The sequence below is a fragment of the Mytilus galloprovincialis genome, chromosome 13 (genome assembly GCF_965363235.1).
Source record: "Mytilus galloprovincialis chromosome 13, xbMytGall1.hap1.1, whole genome shotgun sequence".
Lineage (NCBI taxonomy): Eukaryota > Metazoa > Mollusca > Bivalvia > Mytilida > Mytilidae > Mytilus > Mytilus galloprovincialis.
Genome location: NC_134850.1, coordinates 33,769,057 through 33,784,113, shown reverse-complemented (window position 1 = coordinate 33,784,113; position 15,057 = coordinate 33,769,057).

Genomic DNA, 15,057 nt, shown 5'->3' with positions numbered 1-15,057 from the left:
AGTTAGCTGGAATATTTGGTGCAGATAAGAAGGAGATCTTTTCATTTTGAGCATTCTGCTCATCATATTTCTGTATCATTAATTTCAAGATACGAGACAGATAATATATTTTACTCTTGTGTTCTATTTTGAGCCATGTCGGCTATGCATGTTCACAGATCGACAAAAACAACTTACATACGTTATTTAAGATACCATTTGAATAACTTTTACCAGGCTTGGTTGAAATTAGCTGAGTTGTTTCAGTGGAACATTGGAAATAAAAAAAAATACCGTTCTGAGGCTTTTTGTCCCAATAGATTTTCTCTGTCTATCAACATTTTCAAGATACAATAAATGAATTTTACCCCTATGTTTTTTTTAGTTATGGTTGCCACGTAGTTTGACAAAATTGATATGAACCATTGCCTTACTTAAAATTCAGGGATGGGTATATATGCTACTACGTTGATAGATACAACAAAAAAATGTAAAAACGAATGGCCAAATTCATCTTATAAGGTCTACTTTACCGGAGTGATCACTTTTTTCTTTGATTTGCATGTAGACACGAGGTTCTGGGTGGAAGGAGGGGGTAAACGTGTTTTATGTCTTAAATTTTTGACTATTTTGTTTTGTTTATCTTTGTTTATCTTTATTTATATGGATCATTATTCTCTATTCTTTATATATCAGCAACTTATAAATTTCTTTTTTTCGGGGCTTTTATCCTCATTTCTTTATTTTAGGCCCTTTTATTTTTCACTTGTCATTCATTATTCTTATTCTGTAAATCCTATTCAGACCCTCATACAAATATTTTCTACTTTCAATATCTATAAATAAATACTTGTTGATATTTATTTTGACCAAATCACTACATAGCTCAGAAAACGATTTTGACGAGGTTTGAGGTCACTTACGGTTTAAGTTTTCATTCGTGTATGTTGCTTTACTAAATATGAACTTGATTTAACAATGATTGTATGCCTTTTATTTGTCATTCGTCTGTTTGAAAATGTGTTGTTTTCTTTCCTTATTCGATAAGAGTTGATAAGTATTTGCATTTAGGTACATGTATTATCTTTGTATTTATATACACAAAAAATTATCATTATTAGTTCGTACTTACAATGCAAATAGTGCTTGAAGTATTATCAGTTCTACAGAAGTATCACAAAATGGGAAGTGAATTCGTCACATGATATCATATCTAAACAACAATATTCAGGGTAGATAATCATTTTGTGGGATCAATTCGCAGTATTTTGGAAATAATATATACTCCACTCTTTAGCGTTTAATTCATTTCTTGTAGAAAAACATTACAAAAATACGGAAAACAGCAAATCAGAGAATTTATCAAATTGATTTTGTGATCTGCTTTCTTTGAAAGGAAGATAGAAAATCCAATGGTAAAATGGGAAGTATGGTCAGCATAAGTTAATATTTATTGAATGATTGTTGTTTGCTTTATATAAAGAGGAAAAAAATGTTCATAGATATAGGAAGATGTGGTGTGAGTGCCAATGAGACAACTCTCCATACAAATAACAATTTAAAAAGTAAACCATTATAGGTTAAAGTACGGCCTTCAACACGGAGCCTTAGCTCACACCGAACAACAAGCTATAAAGGGCCCCAAAATTACTAGTGTAAAACCATTCAAACGGGAAAACCAACGGTCTAATCTATATTAACAAAACGAGAAACGAGAAACACGTATATATTACATAAACAAACGACAACTACTGTACATCAGATTCCTGACTTAGGACAGGTGCAAACATTTGCAGCGGGATTAAACGTTTTAATGGATTCAAACCTTCTCCCTTTTTCTGAAACAATAGCATAACATCACAACAAAGAAAAACATACGATAAAATATCAATTGGCAGACTTAACTCAATCAAAAAACGTATGATTAAACAATGAACGAATAAATTTGATCTGCGATATCTGAATACAAATGCACAGTTAATTAAATATTAGAGACAAACATTCATGACCAAAAAGCTAACAAACAAATTCAAAAACAGGACATGACTGAGAAATATTTAACCAATCAATGTTCACTTTAGAAAAAACCGGTTTTTTTATAATCTTGAAGTTTATACAAATGTTGTAAGAATAAGTGAAGATATTACAAATAATCAAAGCTGGTGTACAGACAAGATCCGTATAAATAAAAAATGACAAAAAAGCATTATAAACAGTATCAACAGGTCGAATTAACAAGAAAATACGATTTGAGAGTACTAGCAGTTACTGACAGCTAGTTCAGGATGAAAACAAATCAATAATAGAATCAATGGGCAGGACATCCCACTTAGCAAGGGTTTTATTGTCGATTAGAAGAAGACCACAACAAAAGAAGGGGAAAATCTATAATTTTGCTACAACAATGAAGCCACGTGCACGTCCGAAGACGCCACGCCACAGACGCCACATTATACCAATTGAAATAGCAAAGGTGAAAAGTAGCTAAAATGTTTATATTTCTTAAAAAGTAAATCGGAAGAAAACTAACAACATCCAAAATCCATGAGTACAACAAGTACAGCTGTTCGTTTTGAAACATTGAAAAAACATATTTTCCATATATAGGTCATAGTGATAAGTCGATAATGTAAAAGGTATCTCTATTTTACTATCTCGACTGTAAATAATTAACATGAAAATGAATATATCTCAAGCAGAATTTTTATAGAATATTAAATAACATTTCATTATTCAGCGAAAATATATGAAAAAGAAAATTAATGACATTATTGAATACATTTAGAATAACATGATCCATATATCTTATTTTACACAATTGGCACGTGGCATGTCTCCACAGGTTACGCGTGTGTATACTTATTTCTTTATCTAAACTCACAAAACCTTTAATGATTTCAGTATTTGTAATAATATATATTTAAATCAAAGTTTATTTATGTTTGATTTAAATTATAAACAGTTTTTAAATGCGTCTGGTTGAATACGTCAGTCAAAGATCTGAAAATACTGTACTGAAAATTGATGTTAGTGAAACATACTATTCATAGATATAGAAGAGATAGGTGAAAGAAAGTATTTTGATTTGTGAAAAGTGCAAAATTTTCGTAAAAACGATGATGGGTAACCTCTCTCAAAGTAATTGAATTGCAATGCCAATAGTATCAAAGAACTGTCCAAAGAGAAAGAAAACTGTTATAAAGAAAAGTTTTAATGGGTCCAAATACTATGTATCGTCGCAAGCTGCAAATGTAATTGGTGTATTGTTAACAATACAGTCCCACCATTATTCAAATTTCATATAAAAAAAAAGAATCTTACTGATTATAAGTAGATCAAACGTAAATATTGTGCAAAATAAATTCTCATAGATAGCTACAAAATTTCAAATGCATAGTCAATATTTAGTAAGCATATTTTGTATACAAAAATTGTTTGCTATTAATGTAAAACTTCATATAGTTTACGCACTTGTTATAGAGCCAGAAATCGTAATATAGAAAATTCGTATCCTATAGTATATAGGTTTTTAGCTTTAGAAGAAAAATTTGTGCTATTTAAAAAATACTACAAGAACATGCAGAGATTATAAAATAAAACATAAGGATTATAAAAATCTTTTTCATATTTTCTGGAATCTAAAAGCTTGCAAGGTCTAAGGGTTTCAAGTGTTTACTTCTGAATTACACCACATGTTTAACTTGTTATCATTTATTACCAATACAAATTGGCAAGTTTGCATTTCACTCAGTTAATGTAAATCATAGTCACAAACCTTTTATAAAACCAGAAGAGTTTTTAATAATTTTCGTTTTTCTAATACAATTTTCCCTTCTATCTTTGCGTCAGGACAACATAGTAGTCAAACATTTGACAGTTGGTTGATGTGTTTGATCTTTTAATTTTGTCATTTGATTAGGGACTTTTTGTTTTGAATGTTCCTCGGAGTACAGTATTCTTGCTGTTTTACTCTGTAAAGGCCAATTCTAATGCAACAACGTTTGTAACGTTCAGTTTGATTGGATAACGTCACTGTTTTACATGGCATCAATTGACAACTGATGCTTTGGGACGTACACGCAAGCGCAGACGACATATGCCACATTTTAATTACATATTTTTACGTTGTTTTCTGTCAGTTTCATTAGAATGGAGATAACAATATTGTATTTTAAGCTCCGACGGCATCAATTGGGGATTTGATGGTCGCAAATACCCGTTTACTGTCTCCGCTAACGCGTCACCAGTAAACTTAATTTGCGACCATCAAATCCCCAATTGATGCCGTTGGAGCTTAAAATACAATACAGTTATCTCCTAAATGATTTCATGTATTAAATCACTCAACGTAAACGTGAAGTCCTCGATAAATATAGACATGTTTGATGCATCAAATATTCAGAAAATTTAGCTTCAAGTTGTTAAAACAAACATCCATTACATAATCTATATATTTACTAAAGTATGTAGTAATACCGCTCATGTAATGTTTACTTGTGTATTAAAATTGTAATGCAGCCTAGCAGAGCTGTACAATTTGTCAAGTATTTCTGGCAACATATACTCTAAATAAGTGTTTGTCGGCCGAAAATGTGAATATTGCCACTTAAAAACTGAAAGTTATATATTTATATGAATTGTTATGTAAAATGCCTTAAGAAAAATACAGATAAATAATTATTGATATATATGTAATTTAGAAGTATCATAGGGAATTGATTACGTTATTCAAGGGCCTTTTTATCGAATATAAACTAACTACACCACTAAAATACCTTATCGTTATTTGAGGTTTGCATTCTTATTGTTGTTTTCACATTTTAAAAAACAAGATTAACTATAGTCATCGTTATCAACCAGTAACCATGCCGTAAGCTGTCATACAAGTGAAAGTTTTTGCTAGCTATATAACCTGGTTTAAATAAACTCAACATAGATACCAGAATTAAAATTTTGTATTCGCGCAATATCCGTGTTTCGTCTACAAAAGACTCATCAGTGACGCTTCAATCAACAAAAGTTAAAACGGCAAAAAAAATCACGACGTTGAAGAGCCTTCAGGATCAGAAATTCTAAAAACGTTTTGTCAAATACAGCTAAGGTAATCTATTCCTGAAGTAGAAAAGCCTTATTATTATAAAATTGCTAAACATTGTTAGCAGTTGCTTGATAATTATAACCATATCCATGATAATTTCTTGTCAACACAGAAGTGCTACTACTGGGCTGGTGATACCTCGTGAAAAATCCACACAACCAACAGTGGCATCGACCTAGTAGTTGTAAATGAACTCATCATATATACTAGGGTTGAAATTTTGTTTGTGCGCCAGACGCGCATTTCGTCTACATAAGTGACGGTCGAATAAAAAAAAAGAGATGAGAAATAAACTACGAATCTGAAGAGCATTGAGGACCAAAAATTCTTAAAGGTTTTACCAAATACAGCTAGGGTAAACAATTCCTGAGGTAGAAAAGCTTCATTGTATGGAAGTCGAAGTGACCGGACTAAAGCATTCGACTCATCAAAGGGTATACTCATCCGAGTTCGAACGTGTCGTCATGAATTTGGAATGCATGAAATACGGTATGAGATTTGTATAAACTAGATACAATGAACCGGGTGTCTTTTTTCAATACGACCCTTCATGGTTGTGTATCAACCTCCTTCTTTCGTACAAATTATCATGCACAATTAAAACCAGAAGTCTACATTTTAATGAACTAATAATAAGAAACAACCGTTTAGAGAACAGCTCAATGTTCAATAGTAAGAAGACAAAGTGACAAGATACTGACAAAAGACAATAAATGATAATTAAAAAACACCAAAAGAGAAATAAGTTAATATTGACTTATGTCCAAAGTATATTAAACATGATTTATGACTTAAATATGGTAGATAATAATTGTGTTAACTAAGACAATATGGCCTGAATTTAAACATTATTTGAATACAAACTATCTCTAGATGTTACAACAAAACAAGATGTAGAGAAATGACAGTCAAGCATTTCCTGTTTTATGATTTGATACCATGATATTGCTGTGAAAAGAGACGTAAGGTAAAAACAAATCCTACGCAATTGTAAGTTCTCTCTCATATTAAATTGACGCCTTCGTGTTTTCAAATAAACTATTTAACGAAACAAAAAGTTGATTTTAATGGACCGATTTTAATGACAGATATTTGTTTTTACTATCTTATTATACTGTCAATTTGTATTTACAATACTTAACATGATTGGCGTTAATGCAAATTTTAAAAGTACTTGGATAATGGAGATTTTACGTAAATATGTTTTTGATTTTTCTGCTGCTCTTTTATCTAAGGATATAAAGAAAACTTACATAATCTTTAAATGCATAAAATTCTTGTAATAACTACTTGTCGTCTCGTACATTTAATTAGATAATGGGTTGTCAGTGTTCCGTTTGTTTTGAAAATTTATAATGCAATACACATTATTTTCTTTTGAACCTGCGATACGCGTATATTCATTGTCTTTGTGATCATGCACGCTTATTAGTAGAAATTACGAAATAGATATAGGAAGATGTGGTATGAGTGCCAATGAGACAATTCTCCATACAAATAACAATTAATAAAAGTTAACCATTAAAAGTCAAGGTACGGCTTTCAGCATTGAGCCTTGGCTCACAACGAACAGCAAGCTATAAAGGGCCCCACAAATTAGTAATGAAAAAACATTCAAACGGGAAAACCGATGGTCTAATCTATATAAAAACGAGAAACAAGAAACACGTATGAACTACATAAACAAACGACAACTACTTTATATAAGATTCTTGTGTTTTGTAGCGGGATTAAACGTTTTAATGGTACCAAACCTTCTCCCTTTTCTGAAACAATAGTATAACATCACAACATAGAAAAACACACTATAAAATATCAATTTAAAGCCTATCATTATACATACTGTAGATTCATTATTTTTCGTTGTTATAGGTGAACCACGAATTTAAATGACCAATGAATTTCAAATTTTCCATGGGCTAGTATGCAGACTTTGACAGAACACGAAATTGAATGTTCACGAAAGTGTAAGTTTTGTTCAATCCACGAAAATTGGTACCCACGAAAATAAATGAATCCAAAGTAATCGGTATCACTACATGGCTTATCAAACGGTGGAATCACAAAGGTTATTACTAGCGCGACATACCAAATATAAGGATTCAATATTACCTGTTGTTATATGTGCTCATGGATTGTAAAAAATGGTTAAGATTAACAGGTTATTCAAATTATTTGTCAATGAGACAGCAGTCGCATGACTAAAATGACACAAACACATCTCGAGAACAAAACTTTTAAATTCTCAGCAAAACAAAACAAAATATTTTCAATCGATTTTTTTTATTGTGATGTTAAAGAGGGACGAAAGATAACAGAGGGACAGTCAAACTCATAAATCGAAAATAAACTGACAACGCCTGGCTAAAAAAGAAAGAAGACAAACAGACAAACAATATAACACATGACACAACTAAGAAAACTAAAGAATAAGCAACTCGAACCCCATCAAAAACTAGAGGTGATCTCAGGTGCTCCAGAAGGGTAAACAGATCCTGCTCCACATGTGGCACCCGTCGTGTTGCTTATGAGATAACAAATCCGGTAAATAGTCTAATTCGGTAAGTCACATTCATGAAAAGGAAGATGATTGTAGTTATGACGTAAGGAACATATCCGATATCATTTGTGAAACGGTTATTCCATAACGGTCATCCAACTCGTGATGGCGTCCGCAAAATTTACGAAGGGATGATTTCAACTTCACCATTTTGAACTCTTGGTTTAATAGCTTCTTTGTGAGCAGCAACCCTCTATCAAGAAAATCATGATAGGAACTGCAAGCAAGGGAATATCGTATCAATTGGGAGATATATACCCCGTATGCAGGTGCTGCTGGAATGTTGCTACTTAGAAATGGAAAGTTCACAATTGGAAATCTGAAATCATTTCTTTTGTCGTAAAGTTTTGTTTTCAACCAACCCTTATTGTCAATTTCTAGATGTACGTCAAGATATGAGACCGACTTAACTGTATCTGTTGTGTCCTTTATCTCTAGTTCGATGGGATAGATGTGTTCAACATAGTCACCAAATTTTGAATTATTTAGTAAAAAAAAACGTCGTCTATATAGCGGAAAGTAGAGTTTAAGGATATTGCTAATTTCTTATCTTTCTTCCTAAGATGTTCCTGTATAAAGTCAGTCTCATGATAATAAAGAAATAAGTTGGCAAAAAGATTTAGAAAAAAAAAGAATAAAGAAAATCTCTGAGATTTCAATATGGTAACACAATTAAAACAACTGAATAATCCAAATATTAGAAATGACTGTTAATTTTGTTTCTTTGTCCTCATCCGTTACCAAAGCCATATGTCTCAGTTTAATACGTTGGTACTGCGTAATTCATGAGTTTAACATTTCTTGGCTATTTGTCATTGTATTCCCTGTTGGGATTCTGCATATAGTTGGCTTGACTGAATTCTGTCTCTCTCTTATAATTGAAAATGTCCACACAACACTTATTACTGTCGCATTCGATCAAGTAAATTGCACGAATAGGCATAAAAAATCAAATTCCGACAAAACTAATTAACGGAATTTATTGATTGGACGAAGTCTGATTTCCTTATGGAATACACCCATTAATTGGCTGGCGCTCATTTCATAAAAGAGTCGTTACGTGTTATCATTTACGATAAACCAATTTATTTAATTTAAAGCATACAAAAATAAAGCAGTAATATAAATGTTTGTGTGTATGTGCATTGTATTTTTACTATTGCAAAATGATATATATTTTACCAAATTAAGAATGTTTGGTCACTATCTTCATAATTATTATAGAGAAATATCATCTTGTACATATCATCAGATTTAGAATCCAGGAACTACACAACGGGTTACCGAATCTGAAGCAGAATCTGTTTACAGTTCTAGAGCACCTGATTATATTTATCTATTTACATTTAACCTTACAGTTTAAGTTACAAGTTATTTCCCCATATTTATATTCAAAATGTATGCGTTACTATGTTAGACATAATTGTAGCGCAGCACTTGTTATCCTTATATTGAACTTTTATTGAACTAAACTTGTGCATTGTTGCTGTTTATTGTTTATCGCTGCGTCTACATCTATGTGAACTTCACGAAAAACATGAAATATTAAACTGTCAATTGTTCTTGAACAATTGAGAGGTCTTTCCTTTTTCAATGTAAAATACATGTTCCAACAGACGTAGAATGTATTGAAAAGGTCAAGGTCAACCTTAAAAAGCTCGAAAACACACTAAAAATCCTTTAAATAAGGTTAAAAACACTAAATTCGCTATCTGGGACATGACCTTGACCTTTGACCTTTTGACCTTTGTCAAGGTCATCGGTCCCCAATGCCATTACTGAAGACCCCAAGGGTCTAGGACCTTTGGTTATATAGTAAAAGCTGATTTTGTCTTTTCAAAAACCTAAAACAGGGGTTATGCCCCTTATAGAAAGGTCAAATCTCTTTGATCAAAATGTAACAAAGTTGCGCCATAATGACCCAAACATTTTCCACCATTTAAAACTTCTGTAAGTATAATGGTTTCTGAGATTATCCCATAACAAGCTGTTAGGTCAGAGGTCAAGGTCAACATACAAATTTGACCTTGAGATATTTTTTAAAGATACATGAAATGATGATGATTGGTGAAGATCCTATGTGTCTACGACTTACGGTTTCTGAGTTTTTGTGGCCAACCGACACCGGTTAATTTTCATAGGGGCATAACCCTACCAATGAGTCGTAGAATCTTTTCGATCCAAATGTAACGAAGAACCGGGGTCTGGTCCTGAACAAATTTCACCCTTCATTTTTTTTCTACCTATTACGGTTACGGTGTTGGAACGATAACAAGGTTTTTGGGTTTCGGAGGGATTACTCCGAACCGACAAAATATTTCGACTCACAGGGTGAGTTCCGGATAGGTATTCATGACACCAATACAAAGTGTGAACATGAAAGCGACATGGTTTACGGTTACGGAGGGAAATTTTGTCAAAGTTTGGCGGAACAAGAAGAATAATAATTAAAAACCAATTGTTCAGAGAACAATTGAAGGTCTTTCCATCAAAACAATGTATTTTGATATGAAAAGTTGTGAAACTAAGTTTAAAATGTCATTTCAATCGTCAAATGATAGCTCCTAGTAAGCTGATTCCAAAAATATATTGTTTCCATACATTTTTTTTAAATAAGGGAGATAATTTGTTACTTCCGGTTTGAAAAATGTTACTTCCGATTATATTTGAATATTTACTTGACACTGATTCCAAAAAAATCTGGTTCTATATACTTTTATATTAATAAAGTACAAAAAAATAGCTACTTCCGGTTTACAAAAGGTCACTTCCGGTTGGTTTTTCAAGGTTAAATGGTTTGATACCTTTTTCTAAAAGTTGTATATCTTTATCATGTATCCATATAGAATAAAAGCAAAGGTCAAAATCTAGAACGTCAAATTAAGCTATGACCTTGAGATCAATTTCAAGGTCATAAACCAAGGACCTCAATTCAAAAGACCATAGGTCTTAATTATATTTAGTTAATGAGTTATATCACCAAACGCGTATTTTTAAATACAAGAGGGGAGAAAACTCCCTTTTACATTCAACGTACGCTTGCAATCAAAATTTACATCTTACGACATGTCGCAACTAACAATTTAGTAAAAATAATTTGTTGATATCTTATACAGTCTTTGAATATAAGTGAAAATAAGCCAAATTCAAATATTAGAATATGACCTTGACCTTTGACCTTGACCTAATTTTCATTTTTTGGGACCAAGGATCTTAAATCAAAAGATCCTAGGTCTCTATCACTTATGATTTATAAGATAGAAATTCATATCACTTATATCAGATGCATAAGGGGAAATAACTCTCATATGGAGCGGTCATATCGCTTCGGTCAAAATAGGACAAATCATGCGAAGGATATAACGAGCAATTTTGTAAAATAAATTTGTCATAATCTTTTACGGTTGCGAAGGAGATGCCGTAACAAGGAAAACAGTGTTTGGGGAGATAACTCCTACAAAGAAAAGTATTCGTTTACGCAGGGTAAATTTCAAAAGCGCATAAACTGTTCGATATCATATACAAAATATCTAAGCGACATATTGCGAAACAAATGTTTATCGCAAAAACAAAATTAGGCGGAAGAAAAAAAAAAAAATAATCAGAAGAAAAACAATAGGTCTTTCCACAGAAAAGTGGAAAGACCTAATAATCAGAAGAAATACAGTAAGGTCTTTCCCTTTAGTAAAAGGAAAGACCTTAATTACCATACCTTATATTGATAAAATGAAGAATAATAGAAATTTCATCAAATTTTTAGGTCAAATTTACATGTGCAATAGAATAAATAGACCTTGCAGGATTTTTTTGGCAGTTGTAACCATAAGGCTAACTGTGCTGCCTTTAATTTTACAAACTTCATTAACAGGACCTGTATCGTTGATGGTATACCGTTGTCCCCCGGTATGTTCGTTCGTCCATCTGTCGTCAACATGCCGAACAATAACTCAAAAACACTTTAACCAATTTGCATGAAACTTTGGTGAATTGCTAAAACGTATTGGCGCTATCTCCCTTTCATTTTTTTTTAATAGATTTTAGATGTTAAGTTTATGAGTTATAGTGTTTTATATTCATTATAAAAGGGGGATTTTCCGTGTTGGGACAATAATTCCAAAGTGCTTTGAGCAGTTTTCATGCAATTTTGATATCTATTCAAATAACCACACTTAAGTGTTTTTTTTTTTTAATTTCTGATATAATATATAGAAATTTAGAAATTTTTACCCACTTTGATCCGTGAAATATAAGTTCTTGAAACTTAAGGATTATGTATATATTTAAGAGCACTTTTGACACATAAAGAAGTTTTCCTATCGTCTGTCAATGGTTAATGCTGGGAGGATAAATATGTGCTTATACGTCAAAGAACAGACACATTGGCTTTATTAAAATGACAGATAGAAAGGAATGAACTTTGGTTCACTTTAGAAGAAACCTGATAAATAAAGTCAACAGTAGTATACCGCTGTTCAAAACTCATAAATCAATAGAAAAAATAAATCCGGGCTACAAACTAAAACTGAGGGAAACGCATTAAATGTAGGAGGAGAACAATGTCATAAGTTATGTTATTAGCATTAAAATGTAACACACACAGAAACCAACTAAGCATTAGACAAAATCCGATGAGAATAACAAATATAAGATAAGAACGATGTACACGTTTACGGGCTAATCGATACTTCTTTTTAATTACGCTCTCATTGAAAATAAGATAACTTTAAACTATGGGACCCAAATACACACCCTTAACTATGTTTAAGTTTTGTGCTTAATTTAAACGAAATTCAAGCCAATGATTCGAGTAAACACCAACGGTGCAAACAGCTGTATATTTTGTAACAAAATGCCTCAACATCTGTAAAATGGATGTTATGTGATAACTTGTATATTGTATCAATTAATAAATCAACAAACACTATACATTTTGACCTCAGAAACGTCCTGTAAATTAATAACCAGTTATGTGTCCTTTACATGCAACATTAGATAATAATGAATAACCTGCTAAGATCGTCGATATTTGATATTGAAAAAAAATCACCTTTAATGTTGATTTAATTGATTATTTGACTGATCTTTAACTATTACAAGATTAAGACAACACTTGGGAGGTAGTAAAGAGCAGGATATCCGCATTTTATACTATGTATTTTAGGTCTTTCGGGTTAAATAGCAAAAAAAGTCGTTTGATTAAAAAATTAACGGATAAGATGGGGCTTTACTTCAATGAATATCGTTGTCATGTTCATGATATTTTTGTAATGCAATCAGCTGAATAAAAACATTAAGCATAACAAAGTTATTTTTATGACAGAAACCACGGTCATGTGATGTGGAACATAAAACACTGTGGGTATACCAAAATACCATCATAGATATTATGATTTAAAATATGTGCGAAAGAATAGCAAAATAACGTACATCAATGACTCGAGAATAAATAAAGGTAACTGGCCTAATAAGGAACGGTAATCAATATTAGAATATCAACAATTCATTTATAAAATAAAAATCAAGATGTAAAACAAAAGTTGAGAATATTGCATGAAGTCCAAACATTTGAGAGCTGATGCATCGGAAGGGTACGTGTCCTTTGATTTGCATGCCTCGCCAAAAATATAAATCTTAACAAAGTCAAAACGTCACCAATAGAGATACGTAACAATCGACTAATTTACAGATCAGACGACTTTTCTGCTGTTTAAAGATATAAAACCGCGAAAAACATGTGGCTTATCGTTTAGAGTCCAAATAATTATAAAAGTGCCCTTCATAACATCATTGTCATGACAATTCTTTAGACAAGTATTGTGGGAATAATTGTATTAAGTTCGAGATTGCATGTTAGAAACAAATGCGGGTGACTGATTTTGTTTTATATCCTGTGGTGTTTGACGTAAATAAAACATTTTCGTTGTTTTTCTGCAGTTTGCATAGTGTGTCTCTATCATATGATATTATTTGATTGTGCGTTTCTCTGACATGAATGTTCTTGTAAGTGTTTGTGCTGTATTTCTGTCACGTAGTGTTGTCATTTCAGCGATATTTTTTAGCATTGTCATAAAGCAGGAGGTTTTGCTAGCCATTAAACTAGGTTAACCCAAACAATTGTTTCTTAAAATGTCGTGCACTAAGTCAGGAATATGGCAGTTGTTATCAAATAGTTTGTTACTATGTATGTAAACGTTTTTTTTTGTTTATTTTAGTGACCCCATTGTTCGTAGGTTTTCCTTTTATTGTTGATGTGTGTCCCGCGGTTTTAGTTTATAACCCGGATTTGTTTTCTCTCAATCGGTTTATGACTTTTGAACACCGGTATACTACTGTTGCCTTGATTGTGGATCTCACCGCACATTTTTTGCCACAAATTCCAGATTAAATCATCTTTTTCATCAATTACAATATTTACAATTTTGAAATGATAGAAAAATGGGGGTAATACAAGCATACTGAAAGTAGACTCAAATTCAAAAGTCAAAGAGAAATCAACAGCACCATGACAAATAAAAATACAACAAAGAAAAACTAAAGTCAACAAACTCTAAATAGAAACTTATCACTTAACTGAGCAACCATCAATCCATCTGATAATCTTAGCCTGTTAATCATCCGGGTCTCTTTAACCCTAACATCATGTTACTTATGATATGTGCAAACTTTGTTAAAATCTTAATTCGGTAATGTCCTGATCGGGGAGAGACGGAAAATTTCAATAATCATATGGTCATCTGGAATATTTATGAACGGAAAACGACTAATGCTGTCGTTCCTTAAACTTAAAGTTTTCCACGTAGAATCATTAGCTTCCTTGTTAGCAGAAACCCTCTTTCGCAAAAACAGGATAGGAAACACTACCTGAAAAAATATCGTATCAACCTTATGTAGACGCAACTGGAATGTATTAACATAAAAATGGAATGATCACAATTGGAAAGATAAGAAAATCCTGTTAATCTTAAGGTTGTAATATCAACAAAAGCACAACAAAAGCACAACTTAGTGAGAGCTCTTGTATAAAGTCTGCCTCCTATGAGGAATGTAAAATGTTGAATAGAAAAAGAATACAAGAATGCCGATTATTTGTTTAAACAAACAGCCTCCAAACGCAACAATCGTTTCTTAATCAAAAATCTTATCATGAGTCGTGAAAAAGCTTTCATGTAGAAAATAAATGAAACTAGTCAAATTCACACCTATCACCATAATAGGAAATATTACTTAATCTAAAATAGTTAGTTTTGAAAATAGTGTCTCAAATTTGTTATTACTTGTCAATCCGATGAAATCCCCTGCTGAGAGATCACCTTATTTATAATTACATGGCATGAAAATCTTAAGTGCAGATGATTTTTTTCCATGTAAGAGTATAACATGTTTACTCAACTTAAACATCATATATCTTTCTAGCTTCAAC